This window comes from Meles meles, chromosome 20 (assembly GCF_922984935.1).
Source record: "Meles meles chromosome 20, mMelMel3.1 paternal haplotype, whole genome shotgun sequence".
Classification (NCBI taxonomy): Eukaryota; Metazoa; Chordata; class Mammalia; order Carnivora; family Mustelidae; genus Meles; species Meles meles.
This window is the reverse complement of record NC_060085.1, coordinates 33,179,781-33,206,698: the sequence shown is the minus strand read 5'-3', so window position 1 is coordinate 33,206,698 and position 26,918 is coordinate 33,179,781. Positions and strand designations below refer to the sequence as shown.

The window sequence follows — 26,918 nt, the reverse complement described above, 5'->3', positions numbered from 1 at the left end:
TATACTAGGTTAAATAAAATAGAATATTATTAATTTCACCTGTTTCTTTTTAGAATGTGGCTACTAGAAGACTAAAATTATATATGTGGCTCCAGTTGTATTTCCACTGGACTGCATTGGTGTATCTTTTTTTTTTCTTTTTTAAGATTTTATTTATTTATTTATTTGTCAGAGAGAGACAGACAGCACAAGCAGGCAGAGTGGCAGGCAGAGGCAGAGAGAGAAGTAGCCCCCCCAAGCAAGGAGCCCAATGCAGGACTTGATCCCAGGACCTTGGGATCATGACCTGAGCCAAAGGCAGCTGTTCAACCAACTGAGCCACCCAGGCATCCCTGCATTGGTTTATGCTTTTAATCACTTCACATAGTAACACCTGAAATGTTAGTAGCCCTGACATAATGTCACTATTTGTGCCGATAGTAACAATAAAATTCATAGTTACCCAGTTTAGAAATCCCTCTTCTGCTTTCTACAGTCTAAGTGTTTAAAAAAATTGCCCTTTAATTTACCTGCATACATTAGGTGCCTATGCCGTGCATACCACTGCACAAGGTGTTTCTTGATGCCGTTAGAACTATTAGAACCTGCAGTCATCAAGAAGCTACAGACACCCAACCTGAATTGTCAACGGAGTAAAAGAGGGGGATTAGTTGGAAGAGTTGGGGGTTGCTCACATATCTGAAGGAAGAGCTGCATGAACAATGACCGAGAGGGGACTCAATCTCCCCCTCTCCGTTCTTTTTGAGTATTGATTGGTTCCATTTCCTCTATCAGTTTCCTCCTGTGGCCGGGGGCAGATCTGATGGCTCTTCCAGGCTCACTTCTTCCCAGTTTCGTCACTACCTGAGTCAAAGGGGGGCCTCCACCTCAATCCCAAATAGGACTCTTGGATTTCTCTGGCCAATCCCCCCGAGGCGGCATGACGATTGGCTCAGCCAGGTCACGTGCTCATCATTTAAACAGGTGGGTGAGTTAAACCGATTAGCAACCTCTGTTAGAACTAAAACCTGTGGAAGGAATGAAAGGAATCAAAGGAGATTCTTTTTGATGAAGGGAAGTGTACTTAGCAGACAAAATGATGCGTTCATAGTGTCTTTCGAGATGCCATTGTCTTCTCTGTGGGAACGAATTTGAGAAATTATAAATATTTCTGTAAAAGTAAAGATGACGCTGGTACTGAATACCAAAGATATTAGAGAAATGTAATAGAAAAGTAAAAAGAGAATAGAAGTTTCTGTGGGTGGTATAAAGGAAATATGTAAGGAGACTCAAACATAAGTGTGCCTTTAAGAATGCCTACCTTTGGGTGCCTGGGTGGCTCAGTGGGTTAAGCCACTGCCTTCCACTCGGGTCATGCTCTCAGGGTCCTGGGATCGAGTCCCGCATCGGCTCTCTGCTCAGCGGCGAGCCTGCTTCCCTCTCTCTCTCTCTCTCTCTCTGCCTGCCTCTCTGTCTACTTGTGATCTCTCTCTGTCAAATAAATAAATAAAATCTTTAAAAAAAAAATGCCTACCTTTGTCCATTATGACTATCTGCGTTGAAGGAGGCAACCCTGAACACAGAGATACTGGAGCGATGAATGTACTTGATGAATGTACTTGACTTATCGCTGCTGGAATACAGCTGCTCATTTGTTGAGTACTAACAGTGCAGAAAATAGAATTAAAAACAGTTCTGGTCTGCTAGAGGAACAATTTCATCTAGGTAGTATTTTCTGTTGAACAATGTGCTCCTGAAAAATCCCTTTTAGAGAAACTAAATACTCTCCCACTTATATAGTCAAAATGTCTCTTTTTTTCTTAAAAAAGAGACTCGGTTCGTCTACACACATAAATAGACTTCATCTTCCCTTAGGGTTCAGCACTCCCCTTTTCTGCTTTATGTTATAAAGCTGTCAGCTCACAGTCATCTTACCACCACCTCTAATATCCAAGAGTGTACCCTTCCTTTGTCACTTACTTATGAGAGTCAGTTTTGGACACATTTCATCAAAATTGAGAAAATTGGGCTTCAGGACCTGAAACATTAAATTAGAGTTGAATATGCAAATACTAAAGAGATCTTGGATTAACTTACAGGGCAACCTATCCATGCCCAAAGAACCCACTGGATATTATGAAATACATACATATCTGTATCTGTATTAGCTTCATAGGGAGCTAATTTTAAAACTGTGCACTCATATCATTGTTCATTCTTTTCTTTATTGTTGGAAAGATGTAGTAGGAGTTTATTCTGGTTTTTTTTTTTCCCCTCCCCTAACTACTCAGTTTCCCAAAGACAAAGAGATGAAATTCTAACTTTTCAGCTCAGATGTAGGGGTCTTGTCTAAACTATAAGGGCAGAAAGAGCTGCTCTTTGCTATGCATGCCTGAAGCATTATGAAAATAAGAGTCAGGTTTCTTGGCTGGGAAGACCTCATTTGGAGGAAAAGAGCTGGGGAGAGACGTTGTCTTAGGAGGTAACTCAGGCCTGCTGTACATTGTATATAATCATCATATTCTTGGGAAATGTATGAGCTTATGTTTCCACTACCTCACCTTCGTTGTGCCTCGTGGAGGCCAAAGATAGGTGGGCAGAAGAGACTGCCTTTATAGAAATACTTGTAAAGAAGTTTCCTATAGAGGTGTGGTTTTGTCAGATAAAACTTGGGGGTTTTGTCTGTACCAGTCCTCATTACACAGTCTTTCTAATTTGGGGCAAATTGATGCTTTACACAAATCATTAAAAATTAGTTCTCTAATGTACGTAGCCTCTTTGGAGTGAAGATCAGTACAGACATTTTTGAAGGTGGGGAATGGGGGAGGGGGGCATGTTTTCCTTCCTGGGAGCTTTCATGTTTAATTAAATCTGTAAATTAAACATTTTTACTCTTCTCATTTTAAATCCCAGCCAACTAGCGTCTTGCCTTTCTGGCACAAGAAGCGAAGCTACATGTCTAGCTTTGCAGGTAATGGTGACTCATTGTTGTAACCGAATGGGAGGGGAGACAACACACACAAAAAAGCTCTCCTTACTGCAGAACACAGAATGTCATTTCTGGAAGAGTCAGTAATTTCTAGTTAAACCCTGCCAGTTTTATCTTAAAGGGACCATTACATGGCCTTGCTTTTGTTCGTTTATGATTTTTATATCGGAGGTTATATCTGAGGCACTGGCCATCCGTACAAAGGGCTGAGTACCCCTTTGTAACAATTTACCTGCAAAAAAATGACATTGATGATGTCAGTGACCATGAGATTTAAATACCCACTTCACATTATTTCTTGAACTGGTCATGTTTAATTTCAGGCATTGGAAGGAACCAGAGCTTTTAGCAATTAAATGCCCAGTTCTATTTTCTTTTCTAATTGAGGCATATTTTTTTTTTCTTACCCTGTGAGAAAGAAGAGAAGTTTTCTTCTCCTAAGGTGTGCCCCACAACTTTGTCTTAATACTTTGGATTTCTGGAAAATAGCTGGCATGTCTTTATCTGGAACTGTAAGAAGAAATAATTTGGTATTAAATGATGAAGACTTTTCTCCCAGTAATCAAGGACTGAGTCAAGTGAATCCCAGTTACCAGTAACTTCCTGGGTGTTGGCCAGACAGTTCAGGATTCACAATCCCCTACCGTGTTCCCAACTCATGGATTTGTACATCCTGTTCCCTCTACTGACAACTCCCTCCTCACTCCCACTTCTCTGGATCTCTCCTACTCATCATTCCTGAGTCTACTATCACTTTCTTGACACTGCCTGGCTAATTTTGGTCTCCATGGCATCCTAGGCCTTTCTTGTGAGAAATTATAATTCATTAATCAAGTAAGTATTTGTAGTCTTCCTTGGGACAGGCGCTATTAGATAGGGGTAGGAATAGGGCCTAGCTCTGGGTCTGACACGTATTTTGTTGAAGGAGCCAGTGGACTCACTGGACTCACGTCCATTTAACTCTAGGGCAGAGGGTCTCAAGCTCAGAAATAACTAGGAAATGGGCCCAAACTAGAGCCCAGATACACTTCAGAGGTCAAATCATCCAACCTCAGCCTTACAGTCTGACCTCATTATTCCAACCCTTAATCCAGGTTTTGATAACCTTCACCTAGAGTAACGTCTCTGTTCATTATTGCCTCCAATGGGCTCTAAAAACTCAGTGTGTATTGGTGCCTATGGCAGCCAGTCTTAAAGATGCCCCCGCCCCCACCAGTCCTCTCCTCTTTTTTACCCCCTTCCATAGTTGCCTCCCATATTGAATCAGGGCTGGTCTAAGATGACTTCCAGGGCTAGTAGTGTTGTGACTTTGAAGCTAGGTCTTAAAAGGCATTGCAGCTCCTGCCTTAGTGTCTTAGATAACTTACTTTGTCCAAATCTAGCCACCGTGCTAGAGGACTCACAAGCAGCCCTGCGAAAAGGCATGTGTGGGAAGAAACTGAGGCCTCTGTGAGCACCATCTGCAGCTGTGTGGACAAGCCACCTGGGAAGTGGATCCTCCAGCCCCAAACCTACTTACGAACACCAAACTCATGGTTTCATCAGCCCAGAAGAAGCTGAAATACAATGGGGGTGCTTTCAGATGCTTCATACCTTGTCTCAATGCCTTGGCCAAAAGATAGGAAGGCAAGAAAGTTATTTTCGCTCATAAAGTACTGGTTGAAAGATCATACTTTGAATTCATTGCAACTAGAGTAATACAATAAAAATTTTATTCTCTCTCTATCCAATTAATTTGAATCCAAGAATCCAGCTTCTTGGATTAATTGCCAGTTCCAAAAACCTCAACCCAATCAGCAGGCTTCTCATTATATTTTCACAATTATTTTCTTATGTTCAGAGTGCTTCAGTCAAAGGCAGCTATGTAAATCCTTCTTCACTTGGCAAATAGGCTCTAAAATTTTCCTTCAAGATACATTGCCATTTTTGCAAACTTCATCCACCTGTTTTGCAGTCCAGACATGGCCACAGGTGAGGAGTAAACTTCACCTTCATGGAAGAAGATGGCACAAAGAACCTTATTTCATTAAAAATGGTGGAAGGTGGGTCATATCTACTCTTGGCACGAAAACTATGAGGTGTTGAGGTCTCACCCTGCAGGTTTTGTCCCATTTTGCATCACTAAGCACTTTCATCCTTTTCATTTCCCCTCTTACTAAGTGGCTGTCCTTTCTTGTCATTAAGGCTGACCCCAGCAGGGAACATCTGCTTCTTTGTTCAGGATGTTGGGGCTACCCTGGTCTCTTTTAGAACCCCCATTAAATTCCAAGCCTCAGGGTCAGAAGTCATTTGATTTGAATTTTTAAGAGTTGTATAGTTGTATCTTTTCTTTTAAGAATAATACATGCTCTTAGTACAGATAAATGCCAAAAGATATAGAAATATATAAAGCAGAAAAAAAAAATCATCATGTCCCCATTGTTAAAGCATTTGGTCCATATCTTTCAAAGCTTTATTTTTTCTCCTTTTGTGAGCAAATATATATGCATAAAGAAAATGTTTTCTATAAATGGAATACTTTAATAAATAGTACTATATAACTTTAAAAAATCTGAATAAAGGGGCACCTGGGTGGCTCAGTCAGTTAGTGTCTGCCTTCCACTCAGGTCATGATCTCAGGGTCCTGGGATTGAGCCCCGCATGGGGCTCTCTGCTCAGTGGGGAATCTGCTTTCCCCCTCACTCTGCCTGCCTCTCTGCCTACTTGTGATCTCTCACTCTCTCTCTCTCTGTCAAATAAATAAAAAAAATCTTAAAAAAAAAAAGTCTGAATAAAATATTGCAGACATATATAGATTACAGGGATAATTACATGTGCTGAATTATTTAGGTTCCAGACTCTATATACAAATTATCTCACATAATTCTCAAAACAGCACCACGGGACAAGTGCTATTAATGTTCCTGATGGTGCAATTGAGTCTTAGAGATGATAGGTGACTTATCTGAGGCCACACAGCTAGCAGGAAGTGAGTGTGGATTCAGTCTTTAGGGCTGAGCTTTTGAGTCTAAGCTCTTAGCTACTCTCCATGTCAGTGGCTACAAATCTCAGTCTTCATGATGGTGCTCGGTACCAATTCCCTCCCAACTTGTTGGCTCTCTGTGCTCAATGTCTGCTCTAGACCTTCACTTGCTCACTTGTTTCTCTTTCCCTCATGTGTGCCCCCTGCAATTTACCACAGCCTTGGGCCACTTTTCTGAGCTTGTTACATCCCTGATTTATTTGTGGACACTGAACAGCCTTTCCCTGCTCTCAAGGTGTATTTTGACCTTGATAAACTTGTTTTCTGTTGATTTTTGACAATGATGGAGGTGAGGAAAATGGGATCTAAATATATTTCGGGGTTCTAGTCATGATATCTATGAGTTCTTTCATCTTAGCAAAAAGCGTATTTAAAGGATAATGTTCCCTTTTTTCTCCCTCCTACTCTCATTTTGATTCTGCTCATTCCTAACTGGGTTCACGGTCCCTTCCTGAACTTTCACTAACAATGCCTTGGGTGTGTCCACGAAGCTCTTAAATCCTTCCCCCAAGAAAGGGAAAGAAGAAAAGCATCATTATATGTGGGCTGGGGGTGGGGGGGGGGGGGTAGTGTGGGGAATTGAGGGGCACGAAGAGGTGAACCAACTGGGCTTGGTTTCCAGACAGGGAAGCCAGAGGAATGGCCCGTTGCTCTCCTAAATCTGTACCGTGTCAAAATCTGAGGGCATTCTCAGCTTCTAACCAGCCATTTGCCTGTGAGAGCACGCTGTCTGAGAATGAAACCTAACTCCTCAGAGAGGAGGCAGGGAGTTGAGCCTCCTTGTTGGCTGGAGTAGAGTGCAGTTTTCCCCCCGTGGAAAGCAACAGACCATCACAGCAGCATCAAGACTTTGGAAATGGTGGCTTCACCACTGGCTTGGCGGCAGAGAGCCCCGGGCTCTTCACATGGTATCCTCTCTCTCTCTCTCATAAGTAGCAGTTGGACTGCAGCCTCTGAACCATCACATCTCAGATGAATTCCACCTCTGGGACTTACCAAACAGTCCTTTAAAGTAGCATCCATCATGCAGCATGCGGAGTTGACTATTTTTTCACCGAGGCCATTAAGAAGGAGACGTTCACCAGGTGGAGGTGTGGCAGGGGTAGCTCGTAGGTGTGACATTGAATGTCTGCTGCTATTGACCTGTAGCGGCTGTCCAGAGCAATGTTTATAGAAGGATTCTGTGCTCATTTCCAGGCTCAAAGGGCAAGAACACCATGACGGACTAGTCGTGTCTGCAGTGGGCATTAGTCTGATCATGGTAGTCCGTGGGTCATGCATCTGTCAGAAGAATGGGTTTTGGAGTAATAGAAGATTGGGGTGCAGGTCTGTAACTTTTTAACCAGAAGCTAAACCATACGCAGTTGACAATTTGCAGAGCCTCAGTGTTCCCATAAATGCAATAAGGATTTTACCTCTTGGTTTTTTGAAGGGATGATAAAGTTGTTGCCAAGGTATCCAGACCATTAAAGCTTTTCAATCAACAGAAACTCTCCAGACATGTCACTGAGAGTGGTGGCACCGTGGCAAGGAAAAAGTAGTAACTGGGGGCAAGAAAAAAGTATGTGAGATAATCCTGTTGCATCATTTAAGTCACTATTAGTGACTTAATAGTGATTTTGAAGATTTTTTCTCTCTGCCTTTTCTTTTGAAAAAAGACTGACTGGTTTTACAGTGATGACTGTGCTTTGAGTTTTCGGATGTGTTCTGCCAGTAATGGAAATTGGGGCCAGAATCCAGACTCCTACCAACTTTCTTCATTATAAAACCTGATATGCAATAACATAATAAAACTCTCACATCCTAGAGACCACAATGTGATGTTCTATTTAGTTTTCTTTCTCTCTCTTTTTCTCTTTCTTTCTTTCTTTCTTTCTTTTTAAGAGAGAGTAGACATATGTGTGAACTGGGCAGGGGGAGGGACAGAGAGAGAGGGAGAGAGAATCTTAAGCAGGTTCTACACTCAGCACGACTCCGATGTGGGGCTCGATCCCATGATCCTGAGATCACGACCTGAGTTGAAACCAAGAGTCAGACATTTAACTGACTGAGCCACCCATGGGCTCCTTCTAATTTAGTTTTGTTTTTTTTTTAAATTTCTGTACCCTAGGGCAAATTATTTGATGGCTCCAAGATTCAGTGTTCTCATTATTAAATAGGCATAATATTTATAGAATTGCCATGAGGCTCCATCACTTAGACAGTTTCTGTGAAAGAGTTCCAGAGGCACTATTAATTTGTTTTATTAATATCACAAATATTTTCTTTATGCATATAGCTTCTAATTTTAGTTGGCTAGAGGAACAGCTGAAAGCAGATATCAGAATGAATAACCTGAAAATACCGATAATGATAGAGATTACTATTTCCTGAAGTCCACTCAGTATAAGGAACTAGATTGGCCCCACCTCCTCTCAGGGTGGGGTTGTCAGAGAAAAGATAGAATGCCCAATTAAATTTCAATTTCCATTTCAGGCAAACATTTTCTTGGCATAAGTATATGCCAAATATTGCATGGGACATACTTATAATAAGAAAGTGTCATTTATCTGACAATTTTCACTGGGCATCATTTTTTTAAAACTAAACTATAACTCTTACCAAAGTTTGCTGAGAACGTTGACTTGATCATTGTAAAGCACTTAGAAGAAAAAGCTCACACAGTAAGCACTCAATACACAGTAGCAATTAGAGAGACAATGCAGTATAATGTTTTCCAGGGCAGGCTCTGGAGCCAGACTTCCTGCGCCATACCCCAACGGGGCCACTTACTAGCTGGATGGTCTTGGGTAGGATATTGCATCCCTGTGTGCCTCAGTTTGCTCATCCATAAAATGAGAATGACATCCTTTTCCTCACAGAACTGCTACAAGCATCCCTTATCTCATGCCTGTAAAGGTTTTACAATGGCGCCCAAGGCAGAGACATTGGTTAAAAAAAGATAAATAAGACAGCTATTATGATGTTATTATAATTGCTTTACTCATCTGTCAGCCTATTTGACCTTCATACTTGACTGTGGCTGCTTACTGTACATACATATGTGTCCTGCTCTCTAGCAGAAAGGATGCAGGCAGCTAGGCAGGTGTCAGGTGTTTCTTCATCCCTCGCATACAGGATGTATCCAAGACCAAAGAGGTCACTAACTTGCCTAAGGTCACACAGCCAGCACTGAGGTTAAACTCTCTGACTCCCTGACTCTAAGACTGAATCTCTTTCTACTCCAGTGGCTGACATCTGTGATCTACAGAGTGGGGATGATGGCTCAGAATTATAACAACATCGTCTGCTCGATGTGTCAGCACTCTGTAAATTCTAGAGAACAGGGGCGCCTGGGTGGCTCAGTGGGTTAAAGCCTCTGCCTTCCGCTCAAGTCACAATCCCAGGGTCCTGGGATCGAACCCCGCATCAGGCTCTCTGCTCAGTGGGGAGCCTACTTTCTCCTCTCTCTCTCTCTCTCTCTCCTCTGCCTGCCTCTCCCCCTACTTGAGATCTCTGTCTGTCAAATAAATAAATAATTTTTTTAAAAAAATTCTAGAGAACATTATCCGAATATTAGAACAGTGTTATAGTTTTGTGTTTGTAAAAGAAATCTTAATCCTCTAATATCTCCTGAGTTCTTCACCGCCTCTGAGATGGGCAGAGCAGGTATGATTGCTGCTACTCGAGGCAGAGGAGGGCAGTCACAACCCAGGAAGCTGATGTGACTTGCTCAGAAGCGCCCCGCAGAATAAGAAACATTGGGTATGACCGTGATCCACAGTTTCGAAGCCCATGTTTGAGTTCTGACCTGTGGCACTTCCCTCATTATAAACACATTCCTCTGTTAGAGCTTCCAACGTGGTCTGCTTTGGTTTTTATTAAATTAAGTGTGGTGTCCATATCCAAAGACAACGCGAGTGTTCTGTCTTATAAAAGTTCCCCCTGCGTTGGATTTTTCTTTCCAGTTTATGTTTAAGATAATGAAAACAAATAATTCACAAATCCAGAGGAGAGATTAGCAAAACAAACTTCACTGTTATTTTTGAGCTATAAGCCAAGCAAGCCAGCACCAGAATTACTAGCAAATGTTCTGCAGCCCGCATTATCTGAGCATGCCAATTACAGAGCAAAGGCTACTCCACCTCTGATTTTCTTTAGGAATTGCAGGTATAATTTCGACCATGTCATTACAGCATTTCAATTTTCAATTATGCCCCGAATGGTTCTTTGGCAGTCAAATGCACTCTGGGCATCTCTTTTTTGGATTCCTGAAACTCTAGTCCATGTTGCTTGTCTCTAGACCACCATTAATATACAGCATGCTCACCCTTGAATTTCTCTCCACTTAAAAAAAAAAAAAAAGAAGGCAGTAAGATGTTTATGGAAAATGCTGGGTTTGGAGGCTTTAAAAGGAAAGTGCTTTGAAAGACCAGGCAAGAGTCCAAGCTGACCTAAGGCCAAAGTCTCTATCAAAGCTGATGGTCTCCAGCCCGGCACTATAGAACAGAGTGTGGAAGGAGCTGCCAATCCACAAATATCATAGGATAGCCCCTTGCCCTCTGAAATACCTTCCAGGGGGGCAGAAGAGTGACGGGGGAGGGTGTAGGGGCAGCAGAATTTCTTCTGTCCTCTCTCAAAAAGACTTAGACGCTAACCAGAGGTACTAAATTTTGTAACAGGATCAGGGAGGAAAAAAATATTAAAATTTGTAGATTAAGATCCCCTCTCATTAAAAAAAAAAACTATGCAGAGAGCTTGAAAGAGAAAGAAAGATTGGAAAGAAGTATACATACATGCAAATGTGGTTATTTCTGGATGGTTGGTCAAAATTATTTCATTTACAACTAACAGAATCTCAGCCGAAACTAGCTGAAGTGAAAAGAATCTATAGAAGAAACATATTGGCTCATATGACTTTTTGGCCAATAAACAAATGTTATAGTTTCAGGTGTTGCTAGATCTAAGTCCTCACCTGTCACTGGAGAGCTTGCATTTTCCATGTTTCTTTCTATTCTCCCAGAAAGCTAGATAGAATCTGCTTTCTTCTCTATTCTTCGCCATCGGAATCTTCAAACATATTCATTCTTTGTCCTGTGGGTCCCAGAAGAAAAGAGTGTCTTTCAGTAGCTCCAGCAGAAGTCCCAGGAGAGAGTCTGCCCAGTCTGCTGGCCCAGGCCTGCAGCAAGGTCAGTGCAGTGCAAACCACATGGCTTAAGCAGGATTACTGTATGGTCAGGAGAGTCGCCCTCAAATCATATGTCCTCTACTCTGTGATTTTCATCTGCTATTTCTTGGACTATTTTTTTTTCTTTTCTTTCCTTTTTTTTTTTAAGACTTTATTTATTTGAGAGAGAGCATGAGAGGAGAGAGGTCAGCTGGAGAAGCAGACTCCCTGCCGAGCAGGGAGCCCGATGTGGGACTCAATCCTGGGACTTCAGGATCATGACCTGAGCCCAAGGCAGTTGCTCAACCAACTGAGCTACCCAGGTGTCCCATTTTTTTTTCTTAAACAGTTTTTAATGAACGTGTATTATTTTATGATAGGATGTAAGTTTTAAAATTTGTTTCGAAACATGCTGTGATATAGAAGAAAGAAATCTAAGAGATTCTAAGCATTCAGGAGACCTTGCACTTTTTTTTTTTTAAGATTTTATTTATTTATTTGACAGAGAGATCACAAGTAGGCAGAGAGGCAGGCAGAGAGAGAGGAGGAAGCAGGCCCCCTGCGGAGCAGAGAGCCCAATGTGGGGCTCCATCCAAGGACCCTGAGATCATGACCTGAGCTGAAGGCAGCGGCTTAATCCACTGAGCCACCCAGGCACCCCAACCTTGCACTTTTAATATCCCTAGCTGCCTTCCAAGTAAATGGAATTGGTACAGAGCTATTTTGTCCATGAGAGCCTACTACCCTGACCATAGGTAGGGAACCCCAGCGTCATGATAGAAATAGCATCATTCTGTCTCTGTGTATTAACTAACTTAACCTTCACAAAGTCCATTTAAGGTAGGTACTCTTAATATCCACCTGTCACAGATGAGGAAATTGAGGCACACAGAGGTGAAGCAAACTGCCCAAGGTTAAGTGGAAGTGGAAGAGTTGATCTTCACACCTAACAGACTGCTGTCTAGGGGGTCTGTTAAAAACAAGATCTTGAGAGAAAGACCCAGATGCAGAGGGAACAGCAGAAGCACAAGGTGAAGGCAGTGAGAGTGGGAGAGAGAACCCTCTTTTGAGAAGATCTCTCAGGACCTTGCCCTCAGAGCTGCTGTCATTTTGCAGAATAGGGGACATTGTTCCAGCTCTTCATGAGCTGTTTTCCTGTCCTTCTCAATTCCCCTCATCTCTTGACAATAGTGCTCTGTTGTTGCCTGACGTTCTGTCGCCTTTCCCTCAGTTAAAAAAGCCTGAGTCATAAGTGTGACAAGGGAGCCATAAAGTCAAGCCAAAGAAAGGCCTATTAATTTCTCTTCCCTGTACTCTCCTGAAGTTCTCTGAATGTCCCTTTTGACCCTGCTTTCATTCTGCCTGGTATGGCCAGGAGTAGCCAGCTTTCTCTCTCTTCCAGGGTCGCCCCTTGAGGGGAGGGCCCGGCTTTACTCACTTCCGTAGGAGAACCCTGCTCCATCTGCATCTATCTGGTGCCCAGTAACCAGTTGTGGAATAAAACTGAGGTCTGTCCAGGCTCCTGCAGGATGACAGAGTCCTCTGTTGTGATATCCCTGTCCCCAAAGGCCAAGAGTTGGCCTCTTCTTTCCCCTCATCTCCTGCCCCTGGCTTTGCCAAGAGTGAAGAACCAGCCTTCTCTTGCCTTACAAAGCCTTACAAAGTCCTGAGAAGGACTCCCCAGTATTGTCCTCAGGGACAACCTGAGTGAGCCTTGTGGCTGTGCCACTGGGTATTCCTCATACAGAGTCAGCGAATGTCAGTCCAGAAGGGGCCACCTTGGATATGCCTCAAGGGGCTGAACTGAAGCCATTGATTAGACCAGATGGTATAGACCCAGCAGACCTCCTCCCAGCAAGAAGTGGGTTCTAGCAACACTGTGTCCTGTTTCTGTACATTATTGCTTTCTGGGACTGGGACATAAGACCTTAGAAGAGCAAGTCAGCATTCAGCTTTTAGGGGCTGGTTTTAATCTGTGAGGCCATTTGAGATCTTGGTGAGAGATGCTGAAAAATGAGATGAGACCATTAGGATGGCTGCCTAGAGATAGAATTCGATGAGTTTCCTTAGTTTTCTCAGAAATCTAGAACATGGGAGTATCATTTGGTACTTATCAAATGTTCTCTGATACTTTGGGGTTTTTTTCTTCCTTAAGAGCAGTGAAACGGATGGAAAAACACATCAAATTTCAACCCAGCATGCTCCAGCTATAACCTTCCTTGCCAACCTTACTGTTAGTGCTCTACCCTTCATTCAGGGTACTCCAGGCCCCTGTCCTTAAATACTCCAATCAAATTCCCATCCCAGGGCCTTTGAACTTGCTCTTCTGTCCTCCTGAAATCCCCTCTTTCTCCTCCACTGAAGCAAGGAGTTGTCAGGTCATATTCTACCCCCTCAACGATGCCATTCCAGGTCACTCAGCCTTAAGTAATTTTTCCCCAGCTACTCTTTCTCCCATTATCCTTTTAAATGACTTCATAACCTTTACCACCATCTTGAACATTTTCTCTATTGGTCTGTTGGTATTGTATCGTCTGACTCTGCTAGAATGTAAGACATTCCATACGAGTGTGGTCCTCAGAGCTCTGTGTCTTTTTCTGTGCCTCCATATGACAATCTCTAGCTTGTTGTAGATGCAGCCTGCCATCACCATACATAGGACACTCTTAGTATGGCCTCCCCTGTGCCCTTGGCTGTGGGAAAGAGAACTTTTCTCTTTCACAGAGAGCCTGAGTGAGAACCTGATTCTAAGTTTGGATCCGTAGATGGCTTTTTGATGTAGCATCCCAAAAGTTATGATCTCCCAAGGCTCTTTCTGCTGAGCCTGGAGATTTATATGTTTGGTATTTGGTGGCATTTACAGGAATTCCCTTTGGGGTTTTACAAACTATAGCATAGCATTGGCTCCATGTGTTCAGCTAGAGGATAGCTTCTGGGAACTCAGTGAACCAATTTTGGTCCTCAAGTACTATTTCCACCGGGTATGAATGGGGACCCGATGTGAAAAAGCAAAAAGTAAAGAGGGACACCGGTGTGGAAGACATGCTCCCACCCATCTCCCCGTGGCACTCGCAGTTCCTGTGTGTGACAACCAGCGGTCTGTTGCGTGCACCTGCTAATCCTTGCCTGCCATCTTTCCCTAGATACCATGCAGAGCAGGCAGGAAGTAGAAGGGAGCTAGTGGCCCTCAAAGCAGCCCTCAGTGTGTGACTGATGAGCTGGTGAATAAAATCCAGCTTCCTCACTCCTGAGACAGATCACCTCTGTGGTGGGCCCACCCCATGGGTCCCCAGCAAGGCAGAGTTCCAGTTGCCTCCAAAGGTGAATTTGGAGGTTCATTAACGCCCCCTGGACTGGCCTTCTTCCTTTTCTAAGCTCACTGCCTTTCCCTGCTTCTGAGGCTTTTTATAAATTCACCTCCCAAATAAACCTTCTTGTACTTAAATCCTTATCTCAGGGTCTGTTTCTGGTGCTGTCTAATCCAAGACAACATGCTATGACTAAACATGGCCAAATAAACTTAGGAACTGAACAAAATGAAATAGATATTTTTTCTCCCTGCAGGACTTCCCAGCCTCACTAATGAACTCATTTGTATTATGAATTTTTAATACAAGTGTTGATGCAGCATTTCCTTTATTTGGCCATGTAAACTGAGGCAGTGGTGCCTCAGGAGAACATGATCTTTAGAACAACACCCTCAAGGACCACTTACCCCACTCTTCTTCTACCTGACTCACCAGGGTGGGAGAAGCTAGGTGGCCGAGACCAAATTTTTGTTTGGGGACAGTTCCAAGGACTTAAAGTTTCATGTTGCTGGAAAAGGCGTATAAATGCCCTCCCTCCACAGCCATCCACTAACTCTCTTAGCAGAAATGGTGTGTACGGATTCAAGCTTCTGTTCTAAAAGGAACAGAGAATGGAATGGCTTTCAATGGCTTTCAAAACCCACTCCTTCTCAACCTAAAGTCCTGTAGTTTAACGTAGCAGTTTCATACATGTTTTGTACTTCCCTTTTGTCATGCTGAAAGCCACTGGTTTAGAGATGAGCTAATGGGAACTGACCATATTGCTGACTAAAGAATTGAGAATGACATGTCACTAATGAGTCACTTATTCACGTTGTTGGGTGAAATACAGATGTGAGGGCACTTTGGAGCCTCAGTCTAGGAAGGGAGATGGATAATGAACTCATAGTTACAAAAAGAACTAATTCCTATAAGTTTTCTCAGTGAAAATGTGCACTTGAATGAAGAGAATATATAATGAAGAGAGTGTATCATGGAGTACAAGGAAGGCTTCCTGGAACAAGTGGCATTTGGGGGGAAACGTAAAGGGTGAAGAGGAGAGATGAGTGTTAGAGTTGGTATTAAGGCTGGGAATGAGAAGTAGCCCCATGTTAGGGAAGCCAGTAGTGGCGGTGGGATGGAGGTTGTGAGGGAACCAGGTCTCCAACAGCCAGAGGAGGAGGGTGGGAACTCAATCAGTAGAGTGGATACAGGCCAGGTTAAGTTCATATGGATTCACCTTATGAGCTTAAGCCAGGAAAACTTCCTTAGCCTCTGTATCTTCATCTGCAAAATAGGAATACTAATAGCAGCAGCCATATGGGGTTCTAGGATCAAATGAAATTAACACATGCAAGACCCTTTGCAAAGTGCCTGTTACATAGCAGGTGGTCAGTAAATGTTATGACTTCAGATAGTTATGTATTAGTCATTATAATTTGGTTGGTTAGTGGGAGAACCGGGACTCAAACCCAGGTTATTCGTTCTTTCTTTCTTTCTTTCTTTCTTTCTTTCTTTCTTTCTTTCTTTTTTTTAAGATTTTATTTATTTGACAGACAGAGATCACAAGTAGGCAGAGAGGCAGGCAGAGAGAGAGGAGGGAGCAGGCTCCCCATGGAGCAGAAAGCCCGATGTGGGGCTCGATCCCAGGGCCCTGGGATTGTGACCTGAGCCGAAGGTAGAGGCTTTAACCCACTGAGTCACCCAGGTGCCCCAAACCCAGTTTTTTCTTAACGGAGTCTTCTCTGTTAACTTCCTTGATAGCTTTCCTTGTTTGATTTTATATAGCATTTCTCAAAGAGGATTCTGTGGATTATTAGGTGACATTGTGTATCAAGTTTTTGAAAATATTTAGGAATTATGGATATAGAAAAATGGTTAAAAGATTTTTAGTAATGAAATGTATTCTGCAAAATTTTAGATGTTGTTATCCCACTTTTACTCTTTTAAGATTGAGAAGACTAGATTTTTAAAAAACAAAAATGGGAAAACATTATTGTTAGATAATGAAATTGTGGGTGATTTCCTAGGTAAATTTATTTTAAAAAATTTATAATTGTTCCCCTAAGACATAATGAACTTGATAAGGTTCCAGATTTTCTTCCTGCCCTAAAACTTAGGAATTACTCACTTCCCTGTGGACAAAAAAAAAAAAAAAAAAAAAAAAATGATGTGTGCAAGACCCACCTCATACCAGGAATTGACTTAAAGAACTATTAATCAAGTTTGAAAAAGAGTTAACTAGTTGAATCTGCATCCGGGTCCACTTTCAAGAGGAAAGGGATGCTTTCCTGCTCTCAAGCGGAAGTCAGTGCAAAAGGACAGGAGTGGCCCATTTCCAGTCCCGGCAGGCTAGCCAGGACTGAGAGCACCTGGGGGTTAAATGACTGGCACAAAAGAAGAGTAGTTTATCTTCCTGGCCTTTCTCAGTGATTTAGCTCAAATGCTTAAGGTATATTCCAGGATGCAGTGGACCCAGGACTGGGCTTGTATAACACCTTGGAATTATTGATGAAATCTTACATGCACCTTGGTTTTTGCTCCAGAGAGAAAACATGAGCAACAACATCCAGATTCCCCTTTGCAAGGTGTTAGCCACAAACATGCCACCAGCATGCTCTGGGGTAGACCCCACAAAAGCATTCCTCAGGCTTTTCAAAGAGCACAATAGCACATGATTCCCTCAAGATTTGAAGTTCATCCTCAAGCATTCATCCATTCTTCTGTATACATACATCATCAGATCAAAATGTGCCCCAGACTGACTGATTCTGAGAGCTGAAGAGATGTTTGGCAAAGAAACCTCAGCAGTATTGAGTCAGAATGTTGATGCAGCACACGAAGCTTTAATTTGGATTAGGATGCTCCAGCTGAAAGAAAATTGCTTAATCTTGCCAGACTGCCCACTAACCCACATGCACACTTAAAAAAAAAAAAAAATTAGCTTCAGTTCCCCCCAAATCTTTGTCTCAACAAGGTATCTTTTGTAGCATCCTAAGAGTATCCCTATGGACTTTTATGAAGTGCCTACTAGGTGTCATATATTGCAAAGGCATGCCTTAAAGAGGATAAACTGGTAATTTTTCTAGCAAGCAGACTCTTGGCAAATATTTCTGAGGTAAATCAGGATTTATTTGAAGCCTAAAATAGAGGATGTGGGCTCCAGATGGTACTTGTGTGAGTGAAAATTCTTAAGTAAAACAGAGCTGACCTCAGAGTGTAAGGAGCACGTATTTGCAAATTATTAGACCATCTGTCACTCGAGGACACTAGAATAATGTCTTTCATAGGAAATTGGGGAAGTTATGTGCCTCTTTTTGAAGGTCTCAGTTCTGAGAGAATACGCCCGTGAGGCATTCATTGATTTCAGAAGGTGGACCCTCAGGGTATGTAAAAGGTGCACTAAAATCCTCAAAAACTCATGATCCCCTTCAACAACCATGATCAATCACTACATTAAAATAATAAATAAATAGAAGAATATTTCCATGTGTTGGTGGAGGAAACATGTACCATGGTAGCCTCAGTGCCTGGAACTCTGAAGTTCCAGGGCAGACCTCCTAGAGTTCTATCTGAAAGGTTCTAAATCATGTTGACAGGGGTAGGAGGCACCTATGAAGGACTTTGAAAGCCTGGATTTGGACTCTAAAGCACATGTCACATATATTCTTTCTGTGGTGTGCCCTTCTTTCTCCCTCCTGGATGAACGTTGCTCACCATTCAAGATTTTCTTGGGCAAAACTGAGTGTCTCTTCCTCATTCACCCAAAGCACTACCTGCCTTTCTCAATGACAGTCCATTGTGATTCTGCAGCTGCTTCCCTACTAGACTGTGAGTACACGGATGTCAGGAAACAAGTCTTATTCATCTTAACACACCATGGCACCTGTCACAGTGGCCAACACAGAGTAGACCCTGACATGGTTTAGGTGATAAGAAACTGGAAAAGGAGAGAGAGAGACTTCTCTGGGACCCTGATCTATTTCTCATCAGTTAATTCCCAAGTTTGGGGGGGGGGGGGGTTGTTGTAGTATCAGCAGGGGAACCCAAAGAGGATCAGTGAAAGATTCTTAATTTTCTGGCAAAGTTTTGAAAAAGTTGGGGGATCACCTGGCAAAGTTCTAGAAAACCAGTAATAGGCAGTAGTACAGTTATATAAATGCACCGTGAGGTGGAAAATTACATTTTATGTGGGTTTTTTGTTATGACCAGTGTAGTAGCTAAGAGTGTGGTTTGGGGGTCAGAATAAGTGAGTTTGGTCCTATGGCCTTGTACAAATCATTTAAACTCTCTGAATTTCAGTACTGTTATTTATAAAGTGGGGATAATATCATTATCTCATGGGATCATTTTTTAAGTTAAAAAATTAATATATGAGAATTGCTTACTTTCATACTGGCAAATAGTAAATGCTTAATAAATGCTGGCCATTCTAATTATTAACAATAATATATGTTTAGCATTTTGGTAGTCACATAGGTTTAAACTAAAGGTGTTTACTTACACTTGATCCAACAAAACTTTTACTTGGTGCCTATTGTATTATGTGGTATACTGTGTACAGGGGCTAGATTTAGGAAGATGAATGGTCCTATCACTGAAGTCTTACAACTAAAACTAAAAGGGAAGACTAAAAATTAGGAATCAAATCATTTCAACATAGTATTCTATGTGCTCTTAGTAAAGTCATTAGCAGAGCGCCATGGGAGACATGTCCAACAGATTTTTTGTGTTAATTATGGTTAGTCGGTTGAGATTGACTGCTTGGGATGCTGTGTTCAGAAGGATTCTGAAGCTAAGTCCAATTTCTGGGGACAAAAATGCTACGATTAATTAGCAATGTCTGACACAGATGGAAGTGAGTGGATCGTGGTCCAAGTGCCACACATAAATCACTAGAATTTTACCTATTGAAAGGATATCAGGGAAGATATTTAAGAGGAGCAGACATCTGCATTTTATGGCATTACATATTCTTGAGTTGAGCTAAGGAGTGATATCAAAAAAACCAGACACTCTTAGATTCACATCTGGGCTTCGCTTCCTTTGCTTTGTGCAAGTTACTAAGCATTTCTCAGCCTCACTGACCACAGAAGTGGAATGAAGGTAATAATACATCCTTATTGTGTGGATTAAATGTGAAAATATCCAGCAAAGAGCCCAGGCCTCAGTAGGTACTTAACAAATAATATTACTCTTAAAATGATTACAGCCTTCCCAAACTACCTCAGTATGAAGACATCTCGGATTTGCATTCTGCTCACTCAAATGAAAGACTCAACCCCCACTTGAAAGTGAAAGAAAATAACCATTTAAGTATTTTTATCTCAGTGAAACCACCACTCAATAAAGGACACAATGAAGAGAAGAATGAATGAAATTGACTTTTTCTGGCATAAAGTTTAGCAGCACAAGTAATCCTCATTCCAAAGATTACCTTTTCAAGTACATCTTGTCTTTTTAGTAGGTAAAGTCTGTGAGAGCAAGGAATATGTCTCCCATGGGTTCTGTAGATCCCCAGACATACATTGTGGTTGCTTAGTGAGTGATAAAGATACAAATAGCCCCCCCAAATAAGATGGGTATTCAATTGATTTCATTTAGGGGATAGGAGTTGTAAAAACATGAAAATTAAAATATTTGATGCTTACATATTCTCTATCAAGCTTATTCCTACATGTAATCATTCTTTTTAATGTAATCATAGGTAATAGCACAAACTCATTTGTGAGATTATATATAGATATATATATATATCTAAACCATTGAAAAATAATTCACTTTATATGTAATGCAAATACTCTCTCTCTCTCTCTCTCTCTCTCTATATATATATATATATATATATATAAAATGTATGGAAACTTGCCATGTGCTTGTTTGTTCTATGAATGTGAGGTGCATTATATCATACGTACTTGACCATAATCCTTTGACCTAGGTAGAGCTATCTGACAAAGTTGAGGTTTAAGGATTTGAATCTAGGTGTTTCTGATTCCAAAGTTCATGCCTTTTGCCCTTATACTTAGAGAGGCTCTAGTCCCCCCAAATGCAGGTAGCATTAATGCTTGTAAATGGAAGAATTTTGAAATTTGTTGTTTGATGAACTCAACAGCTTATCTTTGTATACATTCTCTATATCTGTTCTGTCAATTCAGACTTTTTATATGTAAGGTTTAGTTAAAGCAGAGCACCCCTGGGGCTACTCACAAATTATGAATATGAGAGTGTCTAGCACACCGATGACACATCATAGACACTTAGTAAGTGATGGCTATAAGAATGAATAACCAACTGAATAAGAACATTTTGTGCAGTACGTATCACTATGCAAATAGCCACATTATCATTTCCAATAACTGCCATTCTGTGATGTTCTTAATCACTAAATTATTTCCCAACATTTTCTGGACTTTAGCTCATCTTATCAGTGTGTTATCAGCTCTGTGTGAGTATTTGAATACATAATGTGTTCTGAAGTAATGGCTGGCCCGCTAGTGTTTTTTAGAGGTGTGGATCACTTCCTTTTCCATTAAGTGTACAATACTTTTGGAAATTAGTTGATCCATATAAATGGATGTACTTCTTCTCTGCAATACACACTTAATTGCTTAATTTCAAATTCTATTGTCTACTATGAAAGGGAGTTTAAGGCTACTATCAGTGATGATCAGAGATTCCAAATAAGTATAACAGCTGCCTTATCAAGTCAGATATTTACAAAAATGCAGTCTGAAAAATATGGAGGTAATATACATTCCCTAATTAAACACATATGTGACAGAGTCAATAAGGTGGGTAATAGATGTTTAAACTTTTCATGAAGAAAAAAGTCAGTCAATATCCTTCATTCATTCCTTACTCAAGAGTTAGTGTTGAAATCTCTTTGTATCTGTTCTCAATATAAAAAGCAGTTCCATTCCATTCTAAGTATGTGAACATCTTGGATACTTGACATGATCTAGGAATATGGTATCCTAATTAATCCAATCTAACTTTCTATAGATGCCATTTGTGGATGATCAAGTGTCATAGAGGTTGAATGTAATACAACACATGGGGGAAAAAAATGTTTCCTGAGGATTCTGGCTCTGGTTAAAATGAAATAAGCACACTCCACCTTATTCCTCCCACTGAATGCAACCAAAAACCCTAGACAAAAGGCACACAGCTTCTATCTGAGGACTCTGAAAAGTAAGTGGTAGCAGGTGGATTGAGAAAGGAGTCCAGAACTCTAAATAAAATTGAGACCATGAGTTTCCTGGGTTTTTATTCCCACATCCACTAGTCCAGGCTCAAGGGCAACATGAATCCTGAAATAGCATGTGGGCACAGGGAGAAAAAAACCCAAGAAAAGCCCCTACTTCTAGTCCAAGGAGTAAGGGGGACCCTAAGGGACAGAGAGAATGGCGGTAATCCTCTGTTTTTTCTTTTCCTTTTTTCTCCCTCTTGTCCAGCCCCCAGGCAAGCTGTAGGCATGGAAGCTGTAATCCTGTTCAGTGGCAATAGCAGCAGGGGTCAGGTGGCCTCCCAAACTTTCTCTCCAGCCAGAGGAACTATGGTTTGAAAAGTTGGTGGAGGATAACTGTGGATTTCTTCTTTCTCTCTATCCTCTTGTCAGTCAAGATCAGTTTTATGGAGACTGAAGACCTTGGGAGCTGGTACCAGTAGCAGCCCAGAGGTGTGCCTTCCCAGAGGTTGAGGCAGGGCTTCTGGCATGCGTTGGAAAGCTAGGGGACAAAAGCGAGGGCAGATGCAAGGCCTCCAGAGACTATTTCCCAAAACTTTCTTCTAAAAATCTCTGAGGCTGGCTGACGTCTTCTGAGCCTGGGAGGTCACCCCATGGGGCAGGTGGCCAATGCCAGAGGCATCATTCTGCAAAGCCACATGTCCAAAAGCCAAGTGACAATATCTGTAGTCATCTAAGTCACGTTTGTGCTTGTGTTAGCATCACACAGAGACTCCTGAGATAAAATCACTTGCTATTCCAGGAGCATTCAAGGCCTAACATCCACATTTTCTCACTAGGAAACTATGTCCTTTGGGCTTAAAGGAGGAAAAGCTGTTTCAGATGACTGCCTTTTTCCCCCTCAAGGATGCTACATCGAGTGTTGAAAAATAAGAACTCTGGCTCATTTACTAAAGACTTCCCATGTGCCTGGGATGACCCGGGGGGCTTTATGTATATTATCTCATTCCATGCTCCTGACAACCCTATTCTAGAGGTATTATTATTAGTCCATTTTATAGTGTGGAAAGGGAAGCTCAGAGAGGTGAAAACTAGATTCATTGGATTGGAAGAGGGTTGGGCAAATTGGAAATCCAGGGCTGTCTGCCTCCTCCACCAGCACACAGCTCTCCATGTTAGCGGGGCTGCTGTGAACTCACCAACGGCATGATTTCTCAGTGGCTTCAGTCTTGAATGTCTATTTCAAGGCCAAACTCTCAAGCAGAAGTGAGACCAATTCCTTTGTCCAGCCTCCTGGAATTCAGCGCCTGCATAGAGTTGCAGTTCTCTGTGCATTTCACATGTGAGGATGAACTTTCAGTGCACACGGTTATTTCACAAAGCTGAGCCTGGCAAGGCCATCCGAGCCATCCTCTGCCTTTAGGCAATAGAGTCTTGCTTTGTTGATCACTAAGGAACCTGCTTCTGCACAGGGTGAAGGTCTCATGATGTCAGGTCTCTGTTCAGAGCTCTCAGAGGCTTCACACTGAAGCTTGTATGCTCTGTTCCCATACTCTGAGCTCATGTCCAACCTCCAAGGCTTTGGGAATCTGGAAGAAACCCATCCTCCTCCTGAGCTCTGCACAGTGCAAGGCACAGAGCCAGTGGTTGGCCAGAGCAGATCCATTGGACTAGATGCTAGTTTCCTGGCCATCTGCCTCTCCCTCCACTACCATAAATATACATTAACCTGTCCCAGCTTCTTCAGTTCAGTCTCCTGAATGTGAAATAATGCAGGGGTCTAGGTGGGTAGATTTGGAAGGACAGAGCAACAGTGAATGTATCTAGGGAGCCAGGAGAAGAGTTATGAATAAATGGTGAGGCAAAGCCTGGAATCATTTAAGCCAAGGAAATTCAAATGTGGGAACAACCTTCACAGGGTGAGGGTGTTCCAGAAAGGCTTCCTGGAAGGACGCAAATCATGAATTCCCTAACCAGGTGTTTTTCAAACTGTGAGTCATGACCCCAGGGTCAAAAAAAATCACTTTGCTTGAATTGTGACCAGAATTTCTTTTTTTTTAAATGAAATAGAATCAAATACAGTGGAAAATAGCAGAGTGTATTGCTGGCTCATAGCCTATAATGTATTTCTTTGTGATCTGAAAATGTATGAAACACACTGCCCTATCTTTTGGCTTCTGAGAGATCTCTCCACTCCTATGATTCTAAATCCACAGTGCCTGTTGAAGATGAATTTCTGTTCTGTTGGGGATGGAGACATGGTACAACTTTCCCATCTTCAGACATCACCCGTCCTTCTTTCTGTTGTGTCTGTTCCTGCTGGGCAGTGGGTCACTGATGGAGGGAAGAACTAATGTACGTATAGACCTGGCTCAGGACTAGGTACTTTATACACATGGTCAACATTTAATCCTTATGTCATATCCTTATAATAGCCCTACATGACAGGATTCATCATTTCCATTGTACTGATGAGAAAACTGAGTGTCAGTATGAAGGTATTACTAGTAAATTGACAGGAAGTGACTGATCTGGGATTTGAACCTACTCTCTTCTGACTCTGATGCTGGTGTAAAGCCCTCTAGGCTTCTGTAAATAGTTTTCCTTTGAATGTGGACTTCTGATTATGGAATTCTATATTCTAACTAACCAGAGTATGGGCAGTAAAGCTCCATTTTGTGCCTTTCACAGTGAATCCTTAAATCTGTGCCATTTTTGCCCCACACCCAATTTTGTTGTGGTGGTGAAATACATTTAATATGAAATTTGCCATTTTATCCATTTTTAAGTATAAAGTTCCCTGGTATTAAATACACCATCATTGCCACCCATCTCAGAACTCTGTTCATTTTGTGAACCTTAAACTTTATCCCCATTGAACAATAACAACCGATTTTCCCTTCTCCAGAGCCCCTGGCAGTCACCATTCTACTCCCTTGTTTCTATGACTTTGACTACTCTTAAGTACCTCTAATAAGTGGAATCACACAGTGTTTGTCTTTTTGTGACTAAGATATTTCATTCACAATAATGTCCTCAAGTTTCATCTGTGTTGTAGCATGTCAGGATTTCCTTCATTCTTAAGGCTAAATAATATCCAATCTCATAGATAAACCACATTTTGTTTATCTACTCATCTGTCAATGGACGCTGGGTTGCTTCCTATTTTAATTCTTACGAATAATGCTGCTATGAACATGGGCATACAAATACCTCTTCAAAACCGTGCTTTCAGTTCGTTTGGATATATAACCAGAAACAGAATTGGTGGATCACTTTTAAAATGTTTTGAGGAAATGCTGTACTGTTCTCCACAGTGGCTGCACCAATTTACATTCCCACCAGTGGGGTAGAAGGGTTCTAGTTCCTCTTCATCCTCACCAACATATTATCTTCTGATTTTTTGGAAATGACCATCCTTACGGGTATGAGGTGGTATCTCACTGTAGTTTTGATTTGTATTTCTCTAATGATTAGCAATATTGAGCCTCTGTCAGCTTAGCCCGAAAAACGCTTGTTGGCCATCCTATATCTTCTTTGGAGAAGTGCCTATTCAAGTCTTTTGTCCATTTTCAAATCATTTTTGTTGTAGAGTTTTAGGAGTTCTTACCCTTTTACCTATTACTCTTTTATCAAATATATGACTTGCCAATATTTTCTCCCATTCTATGAATTGATTTTTTATTCTGTTGCTAGTGTCTTTGGATGCACGAAATTATCTCATTTTCATTAAGTCCAATTTGTCTGTTCTTTTTGGCTGTGTCTTTGGCATCATATCCAAGGAATCCTTGCCAAATGCAATGGTGTGAAGATTTTTGCCCTGTGTTTTCTTCTAAGGGTTAATAGTTTTAGGTCTTACATTTGGGTCTTTGATCCATTTTGAGTTAATGTTTGTATACAGTGTTAAGTAAGGTACAGTTTCATTCTCTTGTAGGTAGATACCCAGTTTTCCCAGAACTGTTCATTGACAAGACTCATTTCCTCATTGAATGGTCTTGGCGCCCTTATCAAAATCAGGCACATAGTTTTTAAGCTCAGTTTGGTATTTTTTGTTTTTTTTTTTTAATTTTTTTTTAAAGATTTTATTTATTTATTTGACAGAGAGAGAGATCACAAGTAGACAGAGAGGCAGGCAGAGAGAGAGGAGGAAGCAGGCTCCCGGCGGAGCAGAGAGCCCGATGCAGGGCTCGATCCCAGGACCCTGAGATCATGACCTGAGCCGAAGGCAGCGGCTCAATCCACTGAGCCACCCAGGCGCCCCTAAGCTCAGTTTGTAATGGAGAACTATGGGTTTATAAATTCATCAATGTTGCCCAGTAAAACTAAATAACTTTCTGTTTTCTATCTTTGAAGGCTTATAAATCCCCATGTTAGTTATTTATTTATTTTCAGGAAGAATGGAGCTATGCATTTCCTAGTTTTGGGTGTGAAGTGTAGTTTGCTCATCTTGATTCCATCTCTTGGGTCCATCATTCACCTCCCTGCACCTTCACTGCCTGTCACACGGGTCCATGCCAGCACCATCTCCTGCCAGACCACCTGTGCTAGCTTCCTTAACTGTCTCTTCAATTTAATCTCTTCTGATCTTTTTGAAATGCAAATTCCATCAATCCACTACTTATACTATTTCAATGGCTTCTTTTTGCTCTTTTATGGTACATAAGGACCATATTTATTAGGGTGGCTATATCTTGCTATGGTTTGACCTTCCTCTCTTCTCTAGTTTCATTTTGTACCCTGCTCTTTGCTTTTCTAATCAAGCAGGGCCCCATTCAGTTCTTCTGACATACCTTCTTCCTTCCTGCCACAGGGCCTTCACCCTGTTCCTTCTGCTCACATCACTGTGCAAATCATAAATTCTTTGGGTGATAGACTATCTCCCTGACTAGACTATGAGCTCCGCAAGGGCAAGAATTGTGTGGTGTCTGTCTTTTACCCCCAGAGCCTAAAACAATGTCCAACTCATAAAGCAGACAGTAGGACATTCAATCGTCAACTTTGTTGACCTCTTTAGAAGCAGGTGTGATAAAAACTCCAGGTGTTCATGTTTGACCATTAGTCTCAACTCACAGGGAGGTACTCAAGGGCAAAGCTCTGGGGGGATTAAAGAGTCAGGTTTAGCAGAAAGAAGAGCCTTCTGAGTATAAATGTTGATGTCTCAGAGCCCTGGTATTTATGGTTTCTCCTTTATTTGGTTTGGACACAAGACATTCCTCCATCTCCTTTGGGTACTGTCATTTCCTTGTTTAGGAGTTTAGTTAAATCTGCACCTAACATGCTACAAACATTTGGGGGGGGGGGTGGGA

The 26,918-nt window shown here is 41.7% G+C and overlaps 1 long non-coding RNA gene across 2 annotated transcripts in view; it reads right to left on the bottom strand.

The window, feature by feature from the left end:
- Positions 1 to 26,918, bottom strand: part of LOC123932310 — a 326,366-nt gene that overhangs the window by 78,156 nt on the left and 221,292 nt on the right. The window contains exon 3 of one of the 2 annotated variants that reach the window (XR_006816421.1): positions 10,945 to 11,063. The exons of the other annotated variant lie outside the window; for it this stretch is intronic. This is a non-coding gene — a long non-coding RNA (uncharacterized LOC123932310). The remainder of the gene's footprint in view (positions 1 to 10,944; positions 11,064 to 26,918) is intronic. 2 annotated transcript variants of the gene reach the window in all.